This window comes from Leopardus geoffroyi, chromosome C3 (genome assembly GCF_018350155.1).
Source record: "Leopardus geoffroyi isolate Oge1 chromosome C3, O.geoffroyi_Oge1_pat1.0, whole genome shotgun sequence".
Lineage (NCBI taxonomy): Eukaryota > Metazoa > Chordata > Mammalia > Carnivora > Felidae > Leopardus > Leopardus geoffroyi.
In genome coordinates, this window is record NC_059338.1 from 53,302,445 (window position 1) to 53,324,933 (window position 22,489).

At 40.8% G+C, this 22,489-nt stretch overlaps 1 pseudogene; it reads left to right on the top strand.

Annotated features, from left to right (window-relative positions):
• The window catches only part of LOC123586578, a 44,824-nt pseudogene extending 22,335 nt beyond the window's left edge, over nucleotides 1-22,489 (top strand).

The window sequence follows — 22,489 nt, forward strand, 5'->3', positions numbered from 1 at the left end:
ATCTGGTCCCCTGGTCTCAAGGCAGGACAACTCTGAAAGGACTTTCGGCTCCAGAACTTTTTGTGAGATCAGCTGAGGCCTCTGGTGTGGCTTCATCAAAAATCGACACCCCCCCCCCCCCCCACCGCTGCCCTCACTCCCTTACAATGTGGTCACAGAGAGTAGCCCTTGATTAGTCTTTGTCCACAAATTGCCGTCTAAACTCTGCTTCTGGGGAAACACTGGAAAACATATCGGTTGATTTCTCCCTAGGAGAAGTGAACTGATTTATAGTGATATTGTCTGTATTCTTTTTTCTCACCGTTTCCCTTTAATTTGCCAATTTTTTTTTCTTCTCTCTCTCTCTCTCTTTTTTTTTCCTTTTAAGTTCCTGTAGAAGTATGTTGCAGAAATACCCTAGAACACAGAGTCTTAACAGTAGCAGAAAATGAAAGCTAGATTATTCCTTGCCCATTTTGTGGCTATCCAAAAGAACATTCTTGACTTTGTGTTAGGGGAGATGATGAAGCTCGTGAAATTAAGTAAGGCTGATTGACCTTCATGAAGATCAGACTCATGACCTTGGCATTATTTTGCCATGTTCTGCCCAACTGAGCTAATGGGCTGACACAGAAAACTTGAAAGTGAGATTTAAAGATTGCTTCTGGAAATCTTGTTATCTCTGTTGGTGACAATCATCAAGAGTCATCCAAAAACTGTCTTTTTGAGAGCTTTTACATTTTTCCAGTAGATTCTGGCTAAAAAGGCAGATTGATCATATGGATATAGCTCCTCTCCTCTCTAGGACTCCCCCTAAAATTAAGAGAATGGGAGAAGAAACAACAGCAAATAAAAAAAAAAAAGTTTTAACAAGTTTTTGAAAAACTGAAATCAAATAAAGTGATAGAAATGGACTCTGCAGAACAGAAACTGAATAGCCCCCTGGTAGGGGGGGAGGGGGGTGGATCCTGTGACCCTCCCATGAAATAACTGACTCTTGTCTAATCATTCTAAACTAAGTAAATAGAGCAAAGGGACCCAGAGAAGACAGAGACAATGCAGTGAAAACTAAGCTCTTTTTAAACTACAAAACTTTCAGAGAAGAGGTTATATGACAACCATTCAAAACAAAACAGAATTTTATTTTAAAAAATAGAGAACATGAAAGTTATCCTATATATTAAAAATATAATAGCCAAAATAGTAACATATTTAGAAGGGCTGAGAAAGAGTTAGAAATCTCCCACAAAGCAGAGAAAGATAGAAAAGAGAAAATAAAAGAAATGAAAGGATCGATGCAGAAAGGCCAAAATCCAAGTTGTAGAATTCCTGCCAGAGGGAGTAGGTAGAGAGGAGTAAACTATCGCAGGAATAATCCTAGAAAATTCCCCAGACCCAAATGACAGGAGTCTACAAGTAGAAAAAATCCAGGTGCTCTGAGGAATGAAGAAATATTCATACCAAGTTTTGTCGTTGTGAAACTGTAAACACCAGAGATAAAGAGAAGATTTTAAAAGCTTCTAGAGAGGAAAAGATGGGTCCTATTCAAAGGAACAGTAAAGAGAACGACATCATAGTTCTGTTATCAGCACTGAAAGGTAGAAGATAATGAAGCAATGCTCTCGGAATTCTGAAGGAAAAATTCCTTTCAATCCAGAAGATAGATTAAAGATAAAGGTAATTTTCTAAGGCAATCATTGGGAGGTAGTCTGAAGGGGTGGGACAAGAAACAACTATTTGTCCTTACAAGTTGTTGGGTGCTATTTAATTGATTGACTGATTTTCATGTATTAAGGACCCAGAAGTTAATTTCTTGTGTGTCCTCTAGATTTGACTAAGGATGTACTACAACAGAAAAGGGACATAGGTCGAGACAGAGGAGGGCACGGAATCCAGGAAACAGTGTAATGCAATGGCCAAAGAAGCAGGCTTGCAGAACAATCAACATAGATTGAAACAAGACAGAGGCTTCAAATGAGAGAACTGGTTGCTTTCCTGTTATATATGAGCACTGGGAGAAAACTGATGATAGGTGCACTGTGCAACTATTTGAGGCGTTATAGCAATTTTAAAGTCCTATTATTTTTATTTTTATTTTATTTTAAAAGTACTCAAGGGGCTCCTGGGTGTCTAGTCGGTTAAGAATCTGACTCTTGATCTCCCCTGAGGTCAAGATTTCATGGTTGGTGAGGTTGAGCCCCTCGTTGGGCTCTGCAAGATCCTCTTGGGGCACCTGGGTGGCTCAGTTGGTTGAATGACCGACTTTGGCTCAGATCATGATCTCACGGTTTGTGAATTTGAGTCCCACGTCAGGCTCGCTGCTGTCAGTGCAGAGTCCACTTCAGATCCTCTGCCCTCCTCTCTCTGCTTCTCCCCTGCTTGTACTCTCTCTCTCTCTCTCTCTAAAAAGTAAATAGACATTAAAAAAAAAAAAAAGTACTCAAGGGGTGCCTGGGTGGCTCAGTCAGTTAAGCACCCAACTTCGGCTCAGGTCATGATCTCACAGTCTGTGGGTTCAAGCCCCGCGTCGGGCTCTGTGCTGACAGCTCAGAGCCTGGAGCCTGCTTCGGGTTCTGTGTCTCCCTCTCTCTCTCTGCCCCTCCCCCACTAGTGCTCTGTCTCTCTCTGTCTCTCAGAAATAAATAAATGTTAAAAAAAAAAAAAAGTACTCAAGGGGCGCCTGGGTGGCGCAGTCGGTTAAGCGTCCGACTTCAGCCAGGTCACGATCTCCCGGTCCGTGAGTTCGAGCCCCGCGTCGGGCTCTGGGCTGATGGCTCGGAGCCTGGAGCCTGTTTCCAATTCTGTGTCTCCCTCTCTCTCTGCCCCTCCCCCGTTCATGCTCTGTCTCTCTCTGTCCCAAAAATAAATAAACGTTGAAAAAAAAAAAAAAAAGTACTCAAGAAGTGCAAAAATAAGAAATATAATCATGGTAGTTTGGAGTACTGAAATGATTAATATGTATATAGGTATAATATAAACATAGATCAGTGGAACTAAAAATTATGATAACTATATTGGAAGTGTGGGGAGTGGGTGGAGGGATTGTAAAAAGGATTTAATCTACTTGATAGTAAATTCCAAGAAGTCAGGGATTTGTCTGTTTTGTCACCTTTGGCATCCCTAACACATAGAGCAGAGTCTGGCATATAGTAAGGTACAACCAATATGTGTCCCTTTGTTATCATCTACCATGCCAGGAAGTCATGGCTACATACAAAGAAACAGCTAAAATTATTTAAAGGAGAAAATTAAAAAGAATTTTTTTCTGAGACAATCACTTGGGAGGAAGTCTAAAGGGGTGAGATAAGAAACTGCTGTTTGTCTTTATAACTTATTTAGTGCTCCTTGATTTTTTTTAAAAATTGTGTGTATGTAATAAATACTTTGCATTTTTTAATGAAGCAAGATAGATACAAGTTAAAATAAAACAAGTGTTTCTAATAAAATATATATATTTTTACAAAGTCCTGGGGCACCTGGGTGGCTCAGTCGGTTGAGCATCTGACTCTTGATTTTGGCTCAGGTCATGATGTCACAGTTCGTGAGATCAAGCCCCGTGTCAAGCTCTGCACTGACACTACAGAGCCTTCTTGGGATTTGGGATTCTCTCTCTCTCTCTCTCTCTCTCTCTCTCTCTGCCTTTCCTCCACTCATGTGCACATGCTGTCTCTCTCAAAATAAATAAATAAACATTTAAAAAATAAAAAATAAAAAAGGTACTGAGCAATAAAAACTGAGTACAAAATGGTCCCATGTCCTTTATTCAAAAAAAAAAAAAAAAGCCACAGGAGTGCTGATTTGAAGGGGCACATGCACCCCAATGTTTATAGCAGTGCTATCAACAATAGCCAAATTATGGAAAAAGCCCAAATGTCCTTCAACTGATGAATAGATTAAGAAGATGTGGTATATATTATATACATACACATACATACACACAAGGGTATATATATACAAGGGTATATATACATATAGTATATATTATATACAGGGGCGCCTGGGTGGCTCAGTCAGTTAAGCATCCAGCTTCAGCTCAGGTCATGATTTCATGGTTGGTGGGTTCTAGCCCCATGTCAGTCTCTGTGCTGACAGCTCAGAGCCTATAGCCTGTTTAGGATTCTGTGTCTCCCTCTCTCTCTGACCACCCCCCCTCATGCTCTGTCTCTCTCAAAAATAAATTAACATTAAAAAAATACACACACACACACACACCCAAGAGAATACCACTTGGCAATGAAAAAGAATGAAATCTTGTCATTTGCAACAACATGGATGGAACTGGAGGGTACTATGCTATGTGAAATAAGTCAGACAAAGACAAATATCACATGATTTCACTCATATGTGGAATTTGAGAAACTTAACAGATGAACACAGGGGAAGAGTAGGAAAAATAAGATAAAAACAAAGAGGGAGGCAAACCATAAGAGACTCTTAAGTACAGAGAACAGACTGAAGGCCGACTGGGGTGGGGAAAATGGGTGATGGACATTAAGGAGGGCACTTGTTGGGGATGAGAACTGGCTATTATATGTAAGTGATGAATCACGGAATTCTACTCTTTTTTTTTTTTTTAACGTTTATTTATTTTTGAGACAGAGAGAGCATGAACAGGGGAAGGTCAGAGAAAGAGGGAGACACAGAATCCGAAACAGGCTCCAGGCTCTAAGCTGTCAGCACAGAGCCCCACGCGGGGCTCCAACCCACAGACCGCGAGATCATGACCTGAGCCGAAGTTTGACGCTCAACCGACTGAGCCACCCAGGTGCCCCACAGAAGTCTACTCTTGAAGCCAAGACTATACTGTATGTTAACTAACTTGAGAATTAAAAAAAAAAAAAAAAAAAAAGAATTATTTGGCAAAATTAATGAAAACTAGAAATTTTTGCAAAATAACCAATCTTGTAATTTTGCTTAGGAAGTCAAACATGAAGTAAAGAATGTTATGAGAATGTATGAGGTAGAAGATGTTCTGTCTCGCTGTTATAGAAATTGTCAGATAACTATGCAATTCTTATCAGTACATAGTTACAATTATAATCTAACTTGGTTAAAAAAATATGCCAAACAAAATCCCACTTGCTTTTTGTCACCTTGACAGTTTGTTAGAAAAGGTCAGGATGACTGAACCAATAAAGTTCTAGTTTTAATGCACTGCACTTGAATGGCATGAGCTAATAATGAATTTAGAGAATATATTAGTGCTGATTTATTTAGCATGACTTCTGATTTAACTTGGCATTATGATAGTGGGCAAGGTTAAATTATGCCTTACCATACAATATGACTCTTTTATATTATTGTATTGCTGAGCAAATGTTTTATTTATTTATTTGGTCATGTTAAGAATTCTAGGCTACTTTTATTTACTTATTTTTTTAATGTTTATTTAATTTTGAGAGAGATGAGTGCGAGCAGGGGAGGGGTAGATAGAGATGGAGACAGAATCCAAAGCAGGCTCCAGCCTGGGAGCTGTCAGCACAGAGCCTGACATGAGGCTTGAACTCACAAGCCATGAGCCCATGACCTGAGCCGAAGTTGAATGCTCAACCAACTGAGCCACCCAGATGCCCCGAGAATTCTAGGCTACTTTTAAATGGAGCAAATGCAAGGTAGACTGGATTAATTCTATTGACTTAGCTTTGCTGCTAAAACTTCAACAATTCTTATAGGGTTTTTTCCATGTTCCCATCACATTGGATGTTTACCATTTTCCTTCCCTTCCTAACATCAGTAACATATGTCTGTTGAGTTGAGCTCCAGTAGATCCTTTGACTACAGTTTATAAAACAAACCATAGGCTTTGGAAGGCAGCCGTGCTCACCACTATACCACCAGCGCTAAACAAAGCATACACTTTGGAATCAGGTAATGACACTCATTAATCCTGCTGCTTACTAGCAATGACTGTGAGTCACTTACTTAACTTCTCCAGGCCTCAGTTTCCACACTTTTAAAACAGGGATACTAATCTTACCATATGGTATCGTTAATAAAATTAAAGAAGAGGTCAGCATTTGGGATAAATGCCTACTAAAGCGTCTGGCACTTGACTTAATAAATGGCAGGTAATATTGTTACTTAGGGTTTAGCAATTCTATTGTTTGATTTTGTGACATAGTTTTCTCATCTTCCCATAACTTTGCCTTATGACATGTACATGTACATGTATTTCATAAACTCAATTAAAAGGAATTAAAATTAGGCTTTCGGGATTCCATGAGGCTCTTTGAGATAACTGTGCTGTTGCCAAACCAAGGTACTGGGACTTTCTGTAAAGTGTTTACTTCTTGGCCATAATATGTAAGAAGAGCCAAGGTGATCACAGTTAGAGTTAAGTGATGGTACATGGGGTCTTTATATCATTCTGTCTACTTTTGAATATATTTGAAAATTTCTGTACTAAAAATCTAGCATAAAGGTGAGCTTTCAATACAGGAAAAGGTATAAAATCAGTTCCCCTGAGCAACACATTTGTTGGTATATATATCCTAGATTATTTGGTAAGTCAACCTAGAAAAGAAAGAGTCCATTATCTTGTGAATATTTTCCATTATAAATTCTATTTTTTTTAACATCTATTTATTTTTGAGAGAGAGAGACAGAGTGCAAGCGGGGGAGGGGGGGTGGCAGAGAGAGGGAGACACAGAATTCGAAGCAGCCTCCAAATTCCGAGCCATCAGCATAGAGCCTGGCTTGGGGCTCGAACTCACAAACCATGAGATCATGACCTGCGCCGAAGTCAGATGCTTAACCCACTGAGTCACCCAGGCACTCCTATAAATTCTATTTTTGTTTTTGTTTTATTCTAAAAAGTATCCCACATGACAATAATGAACATTTAATCTCTCTTTAGTTAAATAGGCCTTGGCCTGCTACATACCTGAAGAAAAGACACTCTAGGGAAATCTAGGTAGGAAGCAAAGTGTTGATGAGTCAGCCGGTGGCACACTTTCTCTGCGTTGATACTAAATCAAAGCTTCAATTAATGACGAGAACTACTTTGTTGCTGAAGCACTTGTCCTGGGAGTGACAACAAGATTGAGGGTGTAGCTATTAATAGACTATACTTCCTTCTTTTTTCTGGTACTGTTTGTTGCAAAGGTCCCAGTGTTGCTTGTGGAAACCTAGATAAGTCATTATTTGGATAATTATTCTCTTAGTGAAACTCCATTGGTGGTTTTAGTTAAAGAAAAAATGGTGCTGCCTGTCCCGCTCTGAACTATTTGACTGGGTTGTTTACACATAAGTTGTGCCAAGCCTACAAAGGCTTCCCTGCAAAGGCTGTGTTTTGCTGGTCCTTCAGGTGATTCATCTACCAGCGACACATACAAATTATAGTTCAGAAGTTGTTGTAAGAATTAATTAATGTGTGCTGTGCTCCTTATGATCCTCAGATGAAAGGCACTAAGGAAATGTAGTGTGCCTACATTAAAATAATAACATCGGTACACATTGTAAAGAATGTTGGGATCCTTCTGAATGAAAGGTGGAGTATTAACTTCAGGTTATTTTTATTAGTGTTTGCAGAAGAATCACACAGTGTGCGGAGGTCTATATGAAACTCAAGAGATCTTCAAGTAAACGTGTAACCGACAAAAGAAGGTAGTAGTCAATAATTCTGCTGTAGACTAAGGAAATGAAACATTTTTCTTTTGGATACCTACACATCCTATCAAAAAGGGAAGAAGAAAGAAACAAAGAAACAGAAGAAAAAAGGGGGAAAAGCACATGCTTAATGTTCCAAAGAAGGCAGCCTTGATTCTTGAAATTCTTTTCCCATTGAGATAAACATTGACAAACTGGCCAAAAAGAGTTTATCAGAAATATTTGATCTTATGTTACTTCTCATAGTTTTACATGCAGTTGGGGGAAGAGAGTTCAAAGAAAGCGAAGGGAATGTGGGAAGAAAAACTGGTTAAACATAAATATCAGTGGACACAGGAGAATTCTGAGAGTTATTTTTAACCCGTCCTTCTATTTCACTCCACCTGAAAATAAAGGCCTAATAATACCTCCTAAGGTCAGTTCCTCCTGTCCATTCCCACCTGCCTCAGGTTTGATCCCTCAGCATCTCAGATGCAGATTACCACAGTAGCCACCTGGCTGGCCTCCTTGAACACTTACCCTGTATACCACACTCATCATACCCAAGCTCTGTCACTGCCTTTGAAGGTCTGAGATCATCAGGCTCCCCTCTACCTAGCCTGCAGTAACTCTCTATTCAGTGACATCATTCTTCTTGAAAGTTACCCCACCTTCATGATCTTTATGCCACTGAGATGTCCTATCCCTTCCCTCAACCAATCTACATTTAACCCATTCTTAAATTTTTTGAATAATTTTAAAGCCTTCCCTGACTATACCAATTTTGAGTCATCTTTCTCTCTTTTGACCTTTTGGGCATCTGGGCACCTAGACTTTGTTTGCATCACGGATTTTCCTGTTTGTTGTTCTTACCTACACAGTGAGGGCAAGGACTGTTCTTGATACACATTTAGCAAGAGAGAGTGAAGCACTTACAAGAAGCACAATAAATGTTTGTCTGATGGCTGACCTTGACTGTGGTCTGCTGTCATCTCCCTTTTAAACCAGATGGTGGGATCCTCAGAAGAGCACGGAGTCAGAACTGAATGAGAATTCCCCCTCTAATGCATGACGGTGGATAAGATTTTTATTTTCAGACATCCAAAAAGCTACCAAGACAAATATTAGACATGCCCATCGAACCCCTGACCTGTGGAGAAGATATCAAATCTGGGAAAAAGAGCCATCAGGTTGTATCCTCCGACATGGGAGACAAAAAAAAAAATCTTTCAATTGGTTATGTCCTGAGCCTAAAGAAATATTATCCCTCCAATTTTTTACTTCTCCTGCCACAGTTCTACTCTTACTAATACACTTTCTGGTTTGCCAGTTTCCCGGATACCAGGAAACGTGAGTCCCAGACAGGAGGTGAGAGTTTCCAGCCACTGGAAAGGAACATACATCACTTGACATTATGGCTGTTACATTAGTGTCCTTGTTTGGTAGGTGTAAATCGTCTTTTAAGACAGACATTCATCATCTTTGGATAATTGAGAAAATACAATTTATAAAAACAGCAGAGGACCAGTCACTGGGCACTTCTGATCCTGTCAAGTATTCTGACAAAGAGGGCCTACCAGAGCCCTCTAAACTGTATTTCTACTTAGTCCCCTGGACTGTTTTACTCTTCTGCTTATCAAACTATCTGTCCTGATTTGTGCTACACCAGAGGACCCACACAATGCAATGATCAAGAAAATGAACTTCAAGGGCACCTGGGTGGCTCATTCGGTTAAGTGTCCAGCTTCGGCTCAGGTCACGATCTCATGGTGCATGGGTTTGAGCCCCGTATTGGGCTCTGGGCTGACAGCTCAGAACCTGGAGCCAGCTTTGGATTCTGTGTCTCCCTCTCTCTCTGCCCCTTCTCTGCTTGTGCTCTGTCTCTCTCTCTCTCAAAAATAAACATTAAAAACATTAAAAAAAAAAAAAGTAGACTTTAGAGCCAGGCAACCTCAGTTTGAATGACTCTTATTTAATAAGTCACTTTGAGCAAGTAACCAACCAGTCTGTGCCTACATTTCCTTATATTAAATAAGATGATAAGTTATAAGTTATCTCATAAGGATGTAATGAAGAACTAATATACATAAAATACTTTAAGCAGTGCCCAGAATGTAAGTGCTCAATAAATAATGATTATGCAAAAAGCAAGTTCCAGGTAGGACTCTGATAAAATGAGTTTAACCCCAGTCTACAGACTCATTTTGGTAAAATCCGAGGAATAACTTAAAGAACTTGTTGACATTTTGTGAACATTTGTTACTTCTCCATTTTTTTGGTCAGTTTTTTTTTTTCAGTCACAAGTTTGTTTCCTCTTAGCAATTAACAGTAATTCCTTAAAAAAAAAGGGGGGGGGGGGCTCTGGCCTTCCATTCCTGAGGTCATTAAAGATGGCTAGAGAAAGCTGAAGAGGCAGTTTCTTTTCTTTTTTTATTAGTATTTTTGAGAGAGAGAGAGAGAGACAGAGACACAGACAGAGACAGAGAATGAGTGGGGGAAGGGCAGAGAGAGAGGGAGACACAGAATCCCAAGCAGGCTCCAGGCTTTGAGCTGTCAGCACAGAGCCCTACGCGGGGCTCAGACCCACAAACCGTGAGATCATGACCTGAGCCAAAGCCGGACACTTAACCGACTGAGCTACCCAGGCGTCCCGTAGTTTCTAAGATAGCTTTGTGAGGAAAAACATACATGGGTGGTAGCAACTGTGAAGAAGAAAGGAATACAGGAAGAATCCCAGAACCCTGAGGGAAAAAAGGTGTCCAGAGGTGCCGGAGAATCTCCAGATCTCCTTACAAACCAAAGCTTCTAACTTAACAAAAAGTTTATTCAATGCTTTCTTTCAGCTAGCTCTACAAAGAGATTGTCTTCAAGCCTTCAAGTAGATGAAGTTGTTTGTGATACAAGTGGGCTCTCAGTTGATACCCAAGAATGTGCAAAATGTGTGTTTTTGTTTTTGTTTTTGTTTTTTGTTTTTGTGGACATTCTCCTAGGAGATTGAAATACATTGTATCCAATATATTCTTTGGATGATTTAAAACACTGATGGAATTTTTTAAAAAGCTACTCCAGCCTTCAACAAACATTTCTGAGTCTTCAACATCTTATAAAAGTTCAAAACCAAATGGATCTTTTGGTTTGGTTCCAAAATCTCCACTAAGTATATTTGGAAATACGTTTTCTCATATCAGACCACACCGGGCTGTTTTTTCCCTCCTCCTCTTTGGTGGCACAGCCTGCCAGCCAGGTTCTGGAGCCAACTATCAGGACTCAGTTCCCAGCTCTAGCACTTTTTCTTGAATGACCTCAGGACAAGCAAGGTAACCTTTCCCTTTCCTCCATTTCCTCATTTGTAAAGTGGAGATAATGACAGTGATGGTGATGTTGAAAATAACTATCTGTATGTCCTTTGTAAGAATTAAATGTCAGTACATTTAGAACAAAGCCTGACGCATAGTAAGCAATCAGCGAGTATTAGTTGCAAGTGTTACTTTTATTGTTGTCATTTATCGAATTATCTAAAAATGAGTTTTAGGGGCATCTGGATGGCTCAGTCGGTTGGGCATCCGACTTCTGCTCAGGTCACACTCTTACAGTTTGTGGGCGCACTGGCGGCTTGGGACCTGGAGCCTGCTTCAGATTCTGTGTTTCCCTCTCTCTCTCTGACCCTAGCCCTGCTCACACCCCTTCTCTCTCTCTCTCAAAAATAAATAAATGTTAGGGGCACCTGAGTGGCTCAGTCAGTTAAACGTAGGACTCTTAATTCGGCTCAGGCCATCATCTCACCTGAGTTCGAGGCCCGCATCGGACTCTGTACTGATAGTGCAGAGCCTGCTTGGGATTCTCTCCTTCTCTGCCCTTCCCTACTCACACTGTCTCTGTCTCTTTCAAAATAAATAAATAAAATTTAAAAAAAACTTTAGGGGCGCCTGGGTGGCTCAGTCGGTTAAGCGTCCAACTTCAGCTCAGGTCACGATCTCGCGGTCCGTGAGTTCAAGCCCCGCGTCGGGCTCTGGGCTGATGGCTCAGAGCCTGGAGCCTGCTTCCGATTTTGTGTCTCCCTCTCTCTCTGCCCCTCCCCCATTCATGCTCTGTCTCTCTCTGTCCCCAAAATAAATAAACATTAAAAAAAAATTAAAAAAAAAACTTTAAATAAAATAAATAAATGAAGATAAAAAAATTAAAATAAATGAATAAAAATGAGTTTTAGTACAGCGTACCTAAAAGGCAAAGTGTGGTGAGCACGTGATTTTAAAAGGTACTATAGCATAGATTAGTCTACTTAGCCACTACTTCTGGTTCCATGTGGTCTTGGAGTTATTAATTAAGGCCCCCATTTTCCCCACCACAAGGGTGGGCACATGCCATGGATTGGGCCAATCCCTTCCTCTCCTGGACTTCCCTGAACGTTGTGCTGAGGATGTAGGTGCGAGTGGGGAGCCTCTCTTCCTTTGCATTGTGTATTGTAAGAATGTAGCCCTGGGACAACAGCCTCATCCTCTCTCCCCTTTCTGCTACAGAAGAGAATGCTTCCTTCAGACAAGGAGGGGCAGAGAGATGCAGCGAGGACAAATCTCTCCCTGCATGAACAATCTAACACAGTTAACATGAGCCAATACATTTACCCTTTTAGTAAAACTAGTTTGAATGGGGCATCTATCATTCACACACACACACACACACACACACACACACTCCACAAGTCCTGGATTTTCCAGCATAACTCCAATCTCAAACATTCTGTTTTATTATTTCCACAGTTAACACTACTAATAATAGCAGCTATCATGTACGTGACTTTGTATGTGCCAGGCACTGTTCTAAGTGTTCTAAGCATTTTACATGTTGTAACTCAGTCAAAGCTCCCCACTCTGCTGTAAAGCAGGTATTACAAACAAAGGATTAACTACTTTGTAGGAGACCATGTAGATACAAAGTGGAGACAGGATTCAGATCAAGACAGTCTGAATTCGGAGTCCACTCTTTCTATACCTAACCACGTGTCAAATGGTCACTGGTCACACTTGTGGGTAGGAATTAAACTCTCCATAGCATGCACTAAGAAGGACATAGGAAGTGGTCCACATAGTACATGTGTACTAATTTGAAAATGGGGAAGAGGGAAGAGAAAATAGGCCAATTATATTCCTGTATCTACTAAACAGAAAGCATACCAGAAAATTATAGTAATCAAAGATTCTCTGATTTAGGTTAGTTTTTTAGGTATTCTTCTCCCAAATTCCATTCAGTCCCCATGCCATTTATGTTCTCTAACCCTCCTTTAACTTTAGAAAAGTCTGATGCGATTTCGTTCATCTCTGGGATTCTTTTTTTTTCCCCCCTTAAGTTTGTTTGTTTGTTTGTTTGTTTGTTTGTTTGTTTATTGAGAGAGAGAGAAAGGGGGAGGGAGAAAGGGGATCCCAGGCATGCTGTCAGCACAGAGCCTGACACGGGGATCAGTGCCACAACTATGAGATCGTGACTTGAGCTGAAATCAAGAGTCAGACGCTTAACTCTGCTGAGCCACCCAGGCACCCCATCTCTGGGACCCTTGAAACATTTGATACCTCTATTATTTTACCTCCCTTTTACTCTAGATCCCACTGAAATCTGGCTTAATTGCCACCCCACCCTCCCTGGGAAATTGCCCTGGATAAAGTTGCCAAGAACTTCCTACTTGCCAGGCCCATTGAGCCTGTTTACTGGTAATATGTGACTTAACAGATACTTCTGGGGTCTTTTATGGTGTTCATCTATCCTTTCTTGAAACCATCGCCCTTAACGTTTGGGCCATCACCTCTCCGCATTCTCTTTTTCTATTCTGACTATCCTTTGTAATCCCTTTGTAGCGTCCTTTCCCTTTTACCATTAAATACTGATATTCCAGTTCAACTTTCTAAACTCTGGGCGATTGTCACATTTTTCAGAAAGTCTTCTCTGTCACCCACCCCACAGAATTCATCAAACCTTCATCTGACCTGGACTGTGCTTTGCCTGGGCTTGTTGCCTTTGTGCTGCATTGTTATTTATTGCTATTTGTATCTCTTTCCCTTTGGGCTGGAGATTCCCACAGGGATGGTTTTTTTGTTTGTTTGTTTTTTGTTTTGTGTGTGTGTGGTTTTGTTTTGTTTTGTTTTGTTTTGTTTTGTACATCTCTGTATGCCCTGCATTTAGCAAATTTTCACCACAGAGTAGGTTCCCAGTAAATGTTTCTGAAAAAATAAATGGGCTCATCTGGTTTTTGATTGCAGAATATTTGCCTATTATGACTCAACTTGATCTTTCTTCTACAAATAGGAGAGATATTATCATAAAGATGCCTAGTGATGTAAGTTGTCCACGCAAGTCGAAGGACACGTGGATACCCAATAGTGAACGTCTGATGTCTAGTATGTCTGAACATCTATTTTCCTGCTAAACAAATCATTGGTGATGGTGTGTGCTTGTGTGTTCACAGGGAACATGGCATCTTTGGATAAGAATGCCTGGTTCTGTCACTTAGCCCAGTGATCTTGGGCAAACTATTTAGCTAATCTGCAGCTTGAATTTTTTTTTTAAGTGATAAAAATCTCTGCCCTGCCTAGCTTATGGAGTTGCAATGTAGATAAGATGGAAGAAATATAAACATGATCTATAAATATAAACATGAAGAAATATAAAACTGTTTTAGGTGGTTAAATTGGTTGTACAAAAATATAAACACACCCAGGTTATGTCAGGAAGTGAACGGTTTATTGGAAAGATACCCAGGGAAATTTTTAAAAAGAGAGCAGAAGCAGAAATCTCAGCCACAAGTTTCAGCCAACCAGGAAAGCAGGAAGTGACATAGTCACCGACTGGGTCACACAGGAATGATGGGAACCTGAGTATAGCTGAACTGGATAGTACACTGGTATCCTGGTTCTACAGTATAGAAACTGGAAGGCAGTTTCTTCCAGAAGTTTCTTCAGGGTCCAGCACAGATAAAGCATCCCTCCACCCTGATAACAAGAGCTTGCTGATCTTTCCTGAGTCTTCTGCAATTGACATAATGTATTTTCTCTCTGTCTTTGTTTCTCTCAGAACAACTTTGCTGAACAACTTCTCTCAGAACAACTCAGAACAACTTTTGCTTTCTGCCTTTGCTCCTACCAACTAACTGACCCCCTAAAATCTATAGATGAAACACCAGACAGGTTGTTGCTAAGGACCCGATGGCAAAACTCTTGCTCCCATTTCCTTCACAGGGAGTCCTCTAGCCGATAGTGGGCTGTTCTCGAGTTAGATCCACTCCCCTGGTCCAGTTAGTGGTGGCCACGGTGACAGAGCCAAGAGGAACAAACGCATCTACCTATTTCCATACCCAAGACTCTTGCTTTAGATTACCCACGGTAGGATGCCACTAGGCTAAAGGGAGAAAGGGAGGAAAGACCTACCTGGTGAAAGCCTGCTTGGCTGCAGCTGAAAGAAGGAAGGAAATGGCTGATGCCCAAGATGCCACACAAAACAGGTGGAAGGGGGTTTGGTGAGAAATGACCTGGCTTCGTTTTCTTGCTGCTCCCTAAACTCCTCCTATTAGCCACACACATCAGGAAGCCAGCTGACACAAGAAGGCCAGTCCTGCCTGTAATAGAAGATCAGAGAAGGCAAGAAATGCATCTGAGGGCAAACAGGCTCAGGACTAGCTTTTTATCTTACTAACTGAGACAAATCTTCAGTCCACTTGGGGATGGCCAAGAGAGTCAGCACTGTCATAATGTAGAGTGAGTACATTGGAATGAACAGAACTGGTTTCGAATCTTAGCTCTGCTATTTAGTCTGTTTTATTTGGGGTGAGTTGCTTCACCTTTAGAAACGTCAGTGCCTTATTTTGCAAGATACTGCTAATAATACTAATCTTCTAGGATTGTAAAGACTCGACATAACGAACATAAAACTTTCAACACAATGTCTAGACATGAGGAATGTTTTACTGCTACAGTAATTGATAGTGGTGGTGGTTGTCACCCCCTGCCCCTGCCGGTCTGGGTTTCATTTTTGCATCTCCAACAGCCTGGCTTAGCAGCTTTTTTCCAGGCTACTTAAAAACATAAGTGTCACTGGGCCTCTGAGTAACCTTATCAATATGAAGGTTACCTGAAGTCAAAAAGTCTGAATGGATAAAATGCCATGGAAGTTTCTGCATCTTATCAAAGAAATTATGAGGTGCTTCACACATATAGATACACCTCATTGTCTTGTGCTTCGTTTTATTGAACTTCACGCATATTGTGTTTTATACAAATTGAAGGGTTTTATACAAATTTTGGCCACTCGACATCGAGCCAGTCTATTGGTGACATTTTCCTAACAGTGTTTGTTCTCTTCATGTCTCTGTATCATGTTTTGATAATTCTTGAAATATTTCAAACTTTTTCATTATTGTTATATTTGTTAAGGTGATCTGTGATCTTTGATGTTACTATAATAATTGTTTTGGGGTGCCATGAACCACGCCTCTATAAGACTGCCAACCTAATCAATAAATATTGCGTGTATTCTAACTACTTCACCAGCCACCTGCCCCACCCCCATCTCTCTTTACCCCCTCAGGCCTCCCTCTTCTCTGAGACACAACAATACTGAAATTAGTCCAATTAATAACCCTACAACGGCAAGTGTCCAAGCGAAAGAAAGAGTAACATGTCTCTCACTTTAAGTCAGAAGCTAGAAATGATTAAGTTTAGTGAGGAAGGCATGTTGAAAGCCCAGACAGGCTAAAAGCCAGGCCACATGAGCCAAACAGTTAGCCAAGTTGTGAATGCAAAGGAAAAGTTCTTGAAGGAAATCAAAAGTGTTACTGTAGTGAACACAAAAACGGTAAGAAAGCAAAACAGCCTATTGCTGATATGGAGAAAGTTTTAGTGGTCTGGCTAGAAGATGAAACCAGCCACAACATTCCCTTAAGTCAAAGCCTAATCCAGAGACAAGCACTACGTCTCTCCAGTTCTATGAAGGCTGAGAGAAGTGAGAAACCTGAAAAAGAAAAGATTGAAGCCAGCAGAGATTCATGAGGCTTAAGGAAAGAAGCCACCTCCTAACTGCAGCAGGCGAAGCAGCAGGTGCTAATGTAGAAGCTGCAGCAGTTTCTGCAGAAGATCTTCCTATGATGATTAATGAAGGTGCCACAATACACAAGAGAAGGATTCTAAGAAAATACATTTATATTCCTATATTCTAAGAAATCCTTGGGACACCTGGGTGGCTCAGTCAGTTGAGCATCCAGCTTCGGCTCAGGTCATGATTTCACGGTTCGTGAGTTCGAGCCCCACATTGGGCATACTGCTGTCAGCACGGAGCCTGCTTGGGATCTTCTGTCCCCTCTGTCTGCCCCTCCTCCACTTGCACTCTCTCACAAATAGATAAACATTAAAAAAAAAAGAAATTCTTATATTCTAAGAAAATGCCATGAAGGACAAGTCAATGCCTGGCTTCAAACTTCAAAGGACAGGCTGACTCTTGTTAGTGCTAATGCAGCTGGTGACTTTAACTTGAAGCCAATGCTCATTTAACATTCTGAAAATCCTATAGCCCTTAAGAATTGTGTGAAATCTACTTTGCCTGTGCTTTAGAAATGGAATAATAAAGACTGGATGCCCGCACATCTGCTTACAGCATGGTTTACTGAATATTTTAAGCCCACTGTTGAGAACTACTGTTCAGTAAAACAGATTTCTTTCAAAATATTACTGCTCATTTGAAGACGCCATTGAGCTTTACTGAAGATTAATGTTGTTTTCATGACTTCTAATACAATATCCACCCTGTAGCTCATGGATCAAAGAATAATTTCAACTTTCAAATCTTCTTACTTAAGAAATACATTTCACAAAGCTAGAGCTTCCATGGATAGTGATTCCTCTGATGAATCTGGGCAAAGTCAGTTGAAAATCTTCTGGAAAAGATTCACCATTCTAGAGGCCATTAAGAATATTTGTGATTTGGGACGCCTGGGTGGCTCAGTCAGTTGAGTGTCCGACTTCAGCTCAGGTCATGATCTCACAGTTTGTGGGTTTGAGCCCTGCATCAGGCTCTGTGCTGACTGCTTTCTCAGAGCCTGGAGACTGCTTCATATTCTGTGTCTCCTTCTCTCTCTGTCCCTCCCCCATTTACGCTTTGTCTCACTCTGTTTCTCAAAAATAAAAAAATGTAAAAAAAAAAATTAAAAAAAGAATATTTGTGATTCAGGGGCACCTGTGTGGCTCGGTCAGTTAAGCATTTGACTCTTGATTTTGGCTCAAGTCATGATCTCACGGTTCATGGGTTCAAGCCCCGCATCAGGCTTTGCACTGGCAGTGTGGAGCCTGCTTGGGATTCTCTCTCTCTCTGCTCCTCCCCTGCTCACATGCTCTGTCTCTCTCTCTCTGTCTCTCTCTATCTCTCGCTCAAAATGAATAAACTTAAAAGAAAAAAAAAAGAACATTTGTGATTCATGGGAAGAGGTCAAAATATCAATGTTAATAGAAGTTTGGAAGTAGCTGATTATAATCCTCATGGATGACTTTGAAGGATTCAAGACTTCAGTGGAGGAAATAACTGCAGATGTGGTGAAAATAGCAAGAGAACTAGAATGAGAAGTGGAGTCTGAAGATGGGACTAAATTGCTGGAATCTTATGATAAAACTTGAACTGATGAGAATTTGCTTCTTACAGATGAACAAAGAAAGTGGTTTCTTGAGTTGGAATCTACTCCTGGTGAAGACGCCGTTAAGATTGTTGAAATGACAACAAAGGATTTAGAATGACCTAAACTTAGTTGATAAAAAGACAGCAGGGTTTGACAGGATCGAATGACCCAATTTTAAAAGAAATTTTATGCTATCACACTGCATCACATGCTACAGAGAAATTTTTCATGAAAGGAAGAGTCAATCAATGCAGCAACCTTTATTGTTGTCTTATTTGAAGAAATCACCACTGCTGCCCCAGCCTTCAGCAGCCACCACCCTGATCAGTTAGCAGCCATCAGCATGAGGTGAGACCCACCACCAGTAAAAAGATTATGACTCTCTGAAAGCTCAGATGATGGTTAGCATTTTTAAGCAATAAAGTATTTTTAGGCTAAGATTTATTTATTTACTTAATATTAACTTTTTTTTTTTTTTGAGAGAATGAGAGAGAGTGTGTGTGAGCGGGGGAGTGGGGCAGAGGGTCGGCAGGAGAGAGAGAGAGAATCATAAGCATTTCCACCCTCAGCATGAAGCCCAATGTGGGGCTCAATCCCACAACTTTGGGATCAGGACTTGATCCAAAATCAAGAGTCAGATGCTCAACTGACTGAGTCACCCAGGCACCCCAATATTAACATTTAAAACATTTTTCAATGTTTATTTATTTACTTCTTGAGAGAGAGAGAGAGCACAAGCAGGGGAGGGACGGAGAGAGGGAGGGAGACACAGGATCTGAAGCAGGCTCCAGGCTGTAAGCTGTCAGTGTAGACCCTGATAGGGGGCTTAAACTCCCAAACCATGAGATCATGACCTGAGCCAATGTCAGACATTTAACTGACTGAGCCACCCAGGCACCCCATCATTTTAAAAGGTTTCATTCACGTCATCAATATGGGAGACAATTGAGGACACTGTTAACACACTTAAAATCCAGAGACGGTCATGACAGGCAGGAAATCCCCAACCCCGTTCCTGAGGTGGGATGAAGGATTGGTCCCAGGCCTCCAACCTTGGCCAGGCTCTGCCATTAAGCTGAGACAGCCTAGAGGTAAGACAGCCTTGGTCTCATCCCCATCGGGAGGCACACTTGCCTGCTTACAAGCAAGAAAGTGTTAAATTGTACTGGAGATTGCTTCTTGTAGGGTACTATTTTTTTTTTAGTTAAGGTATTTACATTTTTAGAAAAAGACATAATGCCATTGCGCAATGCTAATGCATTGGGAAACCAAAAAATTCATTCGACTCACTTTATTATGATATTTGCTTTATTGTGGTGATCTAGAACTGAACCTGCAATATCTCTGAGGTATGACTGTATAAAATGCTTGCCTGGGTACACAGCAACAATCATACCACAATATTAGCCATTTAAGAAAGAGTACGAAACTTCTCTGAGAAAACAGCAAATGGCGGCTGACGGAGGTGCTGTGGGAGGGCCCTAGAATGGAAGGCCAGGCAGCTTTGTCAGAGGCCAGGAGCTCCAGGAAGTAAGGTCAAAGACAAGGAGTGGATCCCTGTCGGATGTCCACTCTTGCCACTGTTATTCAACATAGTATTGGAAGTCTTAGCCTCAGCCATCAGACAACACAAAGAAATAAAAGGCATCCAAATTGTCCAGGAGGAGGTCAAACTTTCACTCTTCACAGATGACATGATACTCTATATGGAAAACCCAAAAGATTCCACCAAAAACTGCTAGAACTGATCCATGAATTCAGCAAAGTCACAGGATATAAAGTCAATGCACAGAAATGAGTTGCATTCCTATACACCAATAATGAAGCAACAGAAAGAGAAATCAAGGAATCAATCCCATTTACAATTGTACCAAAACCCATAAAATACCTAGGAATAAGTCAAGGCAAAGAGGTGAAAAATCTATACACTGAAAACTCTAGAAAGCTTATGAAAGAAATTGAAGAAGACAAAAGGAAAAACATTCCATGGTCATAGATAGGAAGAACAAATATTGTTAAAATGTCAATACTACCCAAAGCAATATACATATTCAACGCAAAACCTCTCAAAATAACACCAGCATTCTTCACAGAGCTAGAACAAACAATCCTGAAATTTGTATGGAACCACAAAAGAACCTGAATAGCCAAAGCAATCCTAAAAAAGAAAACCCAAACTGGAGGCATCACAATTCTGAACTTCAGAATGTATTACAAAGCTGTAATCATCAAGACAGGATGATACTGGCACAAAAACAGACACTCATGGAATGAGTGGAATGGAATAGAATAGAGAATACAGAAATAGACCCACAAACATATGTCCAACTCATCTTTGATGAAGCAGGAAAGAATATCCAATGGAATAAAGACAGTCTCTTTAGCAAATGGTGCTGGGAAAACTGGACAGCAACATGCAGAAAAATGAACCTGGACCACTTTCTTACACCATACACAAAAATAAACTCAAAATGGATGAAAGACCTAAATGTAAGACAGGAAGCCATCAAAATCCTCGAGGAGAAAGCAGGCAAAAACCTCTTTGACCTTGGCTGCAGCAACTTCTTATCCAACACGTGTCCAGAGGCAAGGGAAACAAAAGCAAAAATGAACTATTGGGACCTCATCAAAATAAAAACCTTCTGCACAGTGAAGGAAACAATCAGCAAAACTAAAAGGCAACCAACAGAATGGGAGAAGATATTTGCAAATGACATATCGGGTAAAGGGTTAGTATCCAAAAATCTATAAAGAACTTATCAAACTCAACACCCAAAAACAAATAATTGAGTGAAGAAATGTGCAAAAGACATGAATAGACATTTCTCCAAAGAAGACAACCAGATGGCCAAATGACACATAAAAAAAATGCTCAACATCACTCAGCATCAGGGAAATACAAATCAAAACCACAGTGAGATGCCACCTCACGTCTGTCAGAATGGCTAACATTAACAACTCAGGCAACAACAGATGTTGGCAAGGATGCAGAGAAAGAGGATCTCTTTTGCACTACTGGTGGGAATGCAAACTGGTGCAGCCACTCTGGAAAACAGTATGGAGTTTCCTCAAAGAGTTAAAAATAGAACTACCCTATGACCCAGCAATTGCACTACTAGGTATTTATCCAAGGGATACAGGTATGCTGTTTTGAAGGGGCACATGCACCCCAAAGTTTATAGCAGCACTATTAACAATAGCCAAAGTATGGAAAGAGCCCAAATATCCATCGATGGATGAATGGATAAAGAAGATGTGGTATATATACAATGGAGTATTACTCAGCAATCAAAAATAATTAAATCTTGCCATTTGCAGCTACATGGATGGAACTAGAGGGTATTATGCTAAGCGAAGTTAGTCAGAGACTAAGACAAATATCACATGACTTCACTCATATGAGGACTTTCAGATACAAAATAGATGAACATAAGGGAAGGGAAGCATAATATAAAAACAAGGATGGGGACAAAACATAAGAGACTCTTAAATATGGAAAACAAACAGAGGGTTAATGGAGGGGGTGTGGGGAGGGGGGCTAAATGGGTAAGGGGCATTAAGGAATCTACTCCTGAAATCATTGTTGCACCATGTGCTAACTAAGCTGGATGCAAATTATAAAAAATAAATAAATTATAGAAAGGAAAAAAAGAAAGAAAAGTAGATCCCTGTCACCACACTGGACTGCCTAGTCAAGTACAGGAAAATCAAGTCCCTGGAGTAGGTCTATCTCTTCTCCTTGCCCATCACGGAATCTGAGATCATCTTTTTCCCCTCATCATTGATGAAATTTTGAAGACTGTGCCTTTACAAAAGCAGACTCATCCTGGCCAGTGGACCAGGTTCCAGGCATTTGTTGCCATCAGAGATTACAATGGACAGGTCAGTCTGGGTGTTTAGTGCTCCAAGGAGTAGCCACTGCCATCCAGTGGGGCCATGATCCTGACCAAACTATCCATCATGTCTGTGCTCTGAAGCTACTAGAGCGGAAGCAATATCAGCCAGCCCCACACTGTCCCTCACAAGATGACTGGCTGCTATTATCTCTGCACAGGTGCACCATATCGTTGCCCCAGAGACATCATCCCAGCCCCTGTGCCCAAGAAGCTACTGATGACTCCTACACCTTGGCCAGGGGCTGCACTGCCACCTGTTGCAACTGTTGATGCCATTTCCAAGACCTTCAGCTGTCTCACCCCTCACCTTTGGAAAGAGACTGTGTTCACCAAGTTTCCCTATCAGGAATTTACTGACATCTTAGAGACCCACACCAGGCTCTAA